Source organism: Etheostoma cragini, chromosome 8 (assembly GCF_013103735.1).
Source record: "Etheostoma cragini isolate CJK2018 chromosome 8, CSU_Ecrag_1.0, whole genome shotgun sequence".
NCBI classification, from domain to species: domain Eukaryota; kingdom Metazoa; phylum Chordata; class Actinopteri; order Perciformes; family Percidae; genus Etheostoma; species Etheostoma cragini.
This window is the reverse complement of record NC_048414.1, coordinates 22,159,655-22,166,286: the sequence shown is the minus strand read 5'-3', so window position 1 is coordinate 22,166,286 and position 6,632 is coordinate 22,159,655. Positions and strand designations below refer to the sequence as shown.

Sequence of the window (6,632 nt, the reverse complement as noted above, 5' to 3'; positions counted from 1 at the left end):
ACACACACACACACACGCACACGCACGCGCACACGCACACACAGTCTTTTGTCATGAAATGCCGTTGGCTGATTACAGGGGATTGTAGGTGGTAATCAGTGATTACAGAGGTTGGTCTAGTTAGGGGCAATTAGTCCATCTTCAGTGTTTCAGATGGAGATAAAGAAGCTTTGTGGAGGGCGGGTGGTGACAAGGGTGTGGGCTGATAATGTCACTCAGCGTTTAAGGAACCTTCCAGTAACTTTTTCTTCTGAATATTTGAGCACTGAATTTCACAAATAAATCACATTGGACATTAAGCATTGACTGTTGTTAAAAATACAAGAATATACAAATATTCAAAAGACACTATGCAGTTCAAACCAGTTACATAATATTAAAGTGGTTATATTTTCAGAAAAATACCACAGACTCAAGCTTTGACAAAAAATATGTTATGTTTGTATGTGATATGAGAAATAAATAAAATGAGACAGTTGGATCATGAGGCAACAAGAAAATATGAGTTAGTACATGATTGGTTTTACAGTATTTATGCAATTAGAAATTAGATGAACTAATTTTGAATACAATTAGGTCAATGGGAAGTCCCTAACTCAGAAAAAAATCCTTAATTGTTAAAGGTAGAGAAAAAACAAAAGACGGGCCGGTGGCAAAGGATCGGTGAGACATCCTAGGCAAAGAAAAACTAAAGAGACACTCTCCACTCTTCAAACACAAAGGAGTGAAGCAACTAAGGTTGGTGTTTTTAATATATTTACTGTTTCTGAGTGGTATGAACAATGTCAATGAAACCGAAATTAGCTCTTAGTATTACGCAGTTGTTCCAGCGGTGTTACAACTGCAGGACGTGAGTTGTCTGCCAGAGAAATCAAACAGCTGTAAAACTTTGAATTTACACAAATCTGTCGAGAAGAAAGCACGCCCCTTCGATGTCCCTTTTAAGTCCTTGCTCCACATGAGCTCTTTCCATCTTGGAAAAGCCACTCCAATATTAACTTTGGTGTTGTTGCTTGGCCTGTCACTTTTTCATTTTGATTCTCTTTTTCGTTTCCTTGGTGACTCCATGAGAGAATAGGTGTGATCCTCCATCCTCAACAGGCTTTCAAATCTGCTCGCAGCTGCATGTAATCTTCCCGTGGCATTCGTCACAATGCCACTGAGTGTTAAAGTGCGATAAGCGGAGGTATGTCCCTCTTTGGCTAATGTATTTTAAAGAACACGGCTGCCGCCATTCGAGGGACTTGCTCGGATGTATTCTGAATGGCAGAGTCCACGCGTATGAGAATACTTTGATTAGTTGGTGGAAGTAATTACACATGGAAGAGCACATATTTGTGAAAGAACAAAGTTTTTGGGGCTTATCAACTCAAAACATTACTCAATGTAACTTTAAAGGTAAACAAATATTTTTGTCCATATTTTCTTCAAATAATGAGGTAAACGTATTTCAAAGAAATCCCCATGAGCTAAAACGTTTCCAGTTTCTTCTACTCTTGGCTCTGTGTCACGTAACACAGAGACGGCCTTCTGTGATTGGTCATCTGCTCTGGGTAGGCAGGAACTACTTGAGTGTTATTTAAAGCTACTGCGGTGTTAACATTGCCGCATGTAGCTACATGCAGTAAAAGATGTAATGTGTAATGTATGTAATAATAGGTCCACTATAAAGGAGAATTCCGGTTGATTCCAACACGTTTCTCTGTTGTTTTAAATCTGGAGTGCTGTCTGTTAAGAGAAAAACAAAACCAATCGGTCCTGGCTACACCGTGTTATCCTCCTGCTAGAGTTAGCACCCAACAGGCTTAAACATGGCAATTGTTAAACGTGTTTTTAGCCTCTAAACATGTTTAAAATGTCATTAGAAGTGCCTACCCATGTGCAGTTATTCCTTCCCAGTGAACACAGTGAATCTGACTGCTGTAGATGTGAAACAAATGCACTAAAGTTCTGCTGACTCAGCTGGGTTTAGTTCCTGTGTTGATACTGCAAGGAGTACTTTGGGATTGTCTACAAACTACAACACCGAAAAGAGATACAAACATATTTTCAAAAAACATTTGCTTATTTTTTAAAAGTCAGTGAAAGGCAATGAAGCCGACAACGAAGAGAATAACGCAGAAAGGATATAATATAATATAATATCATTTTTATCAAACACTAGTTTGAGAAAAATATGCAAGACTGTATGGCTTTACGGCAAAATAAAACCTTGCGTCTGGTCCGCAATGTCTTCGTACTTTGGTGTTTTGGGTGTTTAACATAATATGTCTAAATATGGAAACATTTCCATTCTATTCTAAGATGGTGCCATGGTGGTTTATTTAAGGTTTTATGAATGGTGCACCTAATGCTGTTGGTGCCATAATCTCACGTGAGCCTGTTTTTCAATTATAAAGCAAATAATGTCCATTTCTGGATTGAGCCGGTAAGGGACAAAATTGCCAAGGACAAATCTTTGTCCCATTCTGCTCCTGGTCATTGGAATTAAGTTTTACCATGTAAATCCATGTAGCACTGATGATGCAACAACAACCACATTTCAGCCTATTTTAAGGTGTGCTGCTTATTTTTTGAATTTGTTTTACTTTACATTGGTTTGAGCTTTTTTGGCAGTGCAACTATTAAAAGTTGATTTGTTGCAGGAATTGTCTGCTGTAAGAAGATGTGTTGCTTTTCAGTGGTGGTGTTTCTTTCATTTCACAGCTGAGAGGTATCAATTTTTCATTTCACAAGTCTCTGCAGAGCCAACCTTGTCTCTCTCTACAGTGAACTCTCTATCTGCTAGGAAAACAGAGGTCTGATGTGTTGGAAAGCACATGTGAAGCTCCAAGGCTGGCCCGCTACCTCCAAAACCCCCCACAACCCTGCTTCAGCTTCACACATCAACCAATTAAAATGGTATCCTAGCAACCCCAGTCAATATGTCTCTAAGTAGCACCATTTTAGCAGTATGCAGGGAATTATCACGAGCAGCAGACATCTCAAAAAGAGAAAGCTATCTCTTTTAGAGCATCATATTTGTTGAATGCCATCCAATTGGGATTTTTTTAGTTGTTTTTGATCTCCCTCAGTAACATCAAACTCTCTCACAGTCCCGTGGCTTTGTTAAGTGTATCATTTTCTCTCATTTAGGTTTTTGTAATGCTGTTTTTCTTCCCTGAACCGTTTTAAACCTGCAGCGGCTTTTATCTAGAATATTAAATCTATTCTCACTTTACAGGCTTCCAATTACATTGTCTTATTGATTTTAAACTGTGAGTGGTGAGTGGATATGACACATACCTTTGGTGAGAGAGATCAGGGTTCAAATCCCTCTGTGACACATCAACCAATGTGTCACTGTGCAAGACACTTAACCTCTAGTTGCTCTAGAGGCATGCCGCCTTTAGCATAATAGCATTTGTCTGTCGCTTTGGATAAAAGCATCATCTAACTGACATGTAATGTAATATAAACAAGTGGTTCTAACTTTTAGAGACCTGCATGAATTACCTCATCATTATTTCACATATCTCCTCCAACCATATATGCCAAATCAGAATTTTGCTGGATGTCCCTCCAACCCACCATTAAACCCTTTTCAAGCCTCGTCCCCAGTATCATCACACACTCCTATTATCATTGCGATCCCTAGACTCATGTGATGCTTTTATGAAACAGCTGGAAACATTTTTATTCAGACATAAATTTGGCATTTGGTTAGCGTATCTAAATAACTAAAAACCTTTTTTTTTGCCTCTGCCTTTATTTATCTGCTCCTGCTGTGACTTTAATCCGGTCAACCCTGTGTTGAAGTTGCTTACGCTTTCTGGAGGGCTCCTATGAAGCTTTGTGCTGGGGAGAGACGTGTATGATGGTGTTCAGTAAGTGTTCAAATACTTATTTTCAGCTGTGTCAGACAAATAAATAGTTTTAAAAAATCGTACAGTGTGATTTCTGGATTTCTTTTTTTAGATTATGTCTGTCACAGTGGACATGCACCTACGAAGACAATTTCAGACCCTCCATGATTTCTAAGTGGGCGAACTTGCAAAATAGCAGGGTGTTCAAATACTTATTTTCCTCACTGTATGTTTATTTGGTGTTTAGTTTGTCTATTTTGTTACTATTTAGTTGTATGGGCTTGATCATTATTATTTTATTATACTTTATTGCAATGTTCTTCCCCTCACTTCCAGACTCCATTGCACTTTCATTTTATACATGTACATTGAAATCAATATCTATTAAACAATTACTGCAAAATGCCAAAACAATTCTAGAAGAAAAAAAATAAAAAAAAATTGAATGAAGTTATGATTATTGTAGTTTTTGTGTCATCTTTTCTTGATTTTCGACTGCCTAGATGATTGGGTGGTGATTTTGTATCTGTTAAAGGAGCTATAAAGAAATCTCACTGACTACACACACATACAAAGGAACAGGCGCATACACACACTCTTAGCCTGTTTCTCCTATAATCTCCTCTGTATGGACCATCTTAGCTTCCTTGTGTGAGGACGATATCCCAGCTGCAACACTCAGTGGCCAGAGAGAGTTCAGCCATGTGTGTACACCGCTGTGGGAGTGTGTGGCCGAGCACTAATGGTGGACTAATATGACTGACCACCTGCTGCTGCTCCTCCGGAGACATGTACCAATCCATTAGCAGGACACTAACCTGCATGGATAAACAGAACTGTGAAAACTGTGCCTTTTAACAACCAATTTGAATACAGCGCTTTACTGTATGAGCAAGCAAGTGGAGAAATACTGTAACTATCAATAAAGGTAAATAATTATTTGTCAGCTATTTGTTGTGAAGAAGTGTAATGAGAGCTGTAGTCTGGATCAATAGAAGTTCTGCTTGCACAAGTTTGCTCGGTTCTTTCGATTAATGATGTAAAGATGCATAAATAATAGGTTTATGGTATTTATTCTCTAACTGGGATGTTTTGGGACCAATTTGCAGGGATTTGCTATGGACAAAATACATGGTAAAACACTGGTAGCAAATAAGGTTTAACCACCTGTCCAGCTAATTTAAAGAGCTCAGGTTACGGATATCAATTCTAAGATTAAAAAAACGTGATTTATAGAGCTTAGCATCATCCAAGATGATTGTGAATGGTTTAAAGAAATGCAAACAACCCAGAGCCTTTTTTTTCTCCTATCCCAGAAATGTGTGTGGAGTCGTGAGACCTTCCTCCGCAGCACTGTGGAGTGAGGTCTGGCGATGTGTGAATACAAAATCGGTAATTATGATCCAGATGAGACACATCAGCTCCAACGTTGAATCAAAATCTAGCCTAAAAAGGTCAAATGTGGAACATACAGTACATTTGTAATGCATTCTGTGAGTTTATTTTTTTATGTTTCACATCTTTGGTGCTGATTGTCTATGCTGTGGTGTTTAAGGGCTTATGTAAGTGTGTCTTTGTTCTTCATTCTGGTGACTAGTCACTCAAACTACTTATCCATTTTAATTGGGTCCAATGTACCAGGTCTATTTTGTAATCAAATACAATGATTTTGCAAACTATCATGTTGGTTTTTCTACTGTTTTAATTGAGTTGTTAAATCATTTATGACCCACGTTGTTAACACATGTATTCCCAGCCACAGTGAGCTGTTAGACGAAGTGTTGTTGTCCTTTGTCTTGCTATTTTGAAGAAAAATAAACTTCTTCATTGGCCAGCACAGCTTGAATTGACAAAAGAAAAGCCCCATATGTAACTCACCAACTGTGTAGTCGTTCCTCACTGTGTGGAAACCGGTCTTGGATGCTATCCTACTAATTTACAGGGATTTGGTGAAGCAAACCCAGCCGTTACCCAAGATAGCATTACGTGTTTCAAAGTAATCTTTTAGCAGCCATTCAAAAAACCTCTCTCTTGGAACATCAAACATGAAGACATACTGTCTTAAAGTGTGTAGGCTACAAGTAAGGCTGAATCCCAATCCTTCGTCTTACCCCTTCCCCTTACCCCTTACCCTAGTTTTTGCGCGTTCACGCGGGACCTAGTTCTGTCCCAATACCTAGGGGTAGGGGATGGACCAAGGGGTGTATAGCCCTAGGAACCGAGTGTGGACGCGACCTCACTTGAAAACACACTTTCAACAATGTCTGCCGCATTGACCAGAGAGACACACAAATGTAAGTACTTTCGACTTAAATAATTGATTTAAAAGTTACAACAGTCTTGTTTTGTGGTCTATACAGTCCTGTGCATATATACTTGAAACCATGTTCCTAACTGAAACTTTTTTTAAATCGCTGTCTTGTAATGCTAAAGCTAATCGCTAACGCTTACGTTGATTTGCCCAACAGTCCCGCATTTCTCTGCCTTGAAGGGACTGTACACATCGCATAGACTGTATAGATAAACGTTAATATTAACGGTCTATGATACATAGCTACGTGCTTTACATATACCGCCCTGTATCACACAGGGACGCAGGAAGAAACCCAACAGCTGATCCACTTTGGGGCTGAAAATGAGCAGACGTTTCCTAAATCCTGTGTTCATGTTGTACCCATTCATTATTGCATTTTGAGTGTATTATTGTAATCATTTGTGATTAATTCCTGTTCATTGTTCATGCACTTGTATATTGTTGTTGGTTTTGATATGGGACACTGATGAAAT

At 38.8% G+C, this 6,632-nt stretch overlaps 1 protein-coding gene and 1 long non-coding RNA gene across 2 annotated transcripts in view; both read right to left on the bottom strand.

Moving 5' to 3' along the window:
• Positions 1 to 6,632, bottom strand: part of necab2 (N-terminal EF-hand calcium binding protein 2) — a 140,552-nt gene that overhangs the window by 72,166 nt on the left and 61,754 nt on the right. The gene's annotated exons all lie outside the window — the stretch shown is intronic.
• LOC117949148 overlaps positions 3,402 to 6,632 on the bottom strand; it is a 4,940-nt gene continuing 1,709 nt past the window's right edge. Inside the window, exons 2-3 of the long non-coding RNA XR_004657634.1 lie at positions 6,241 to 6,245; positions 3,402 to 3,413 (exon numbers count right to left, since the gene is read on the bottom strand). This is a non-coding gene — a long non-coding RNA (uncharacterized LOC117949148). The remainder of the gene's footprint in view (positions 3,414 to 6,240; positions 6,246 to 6,632) is intronic.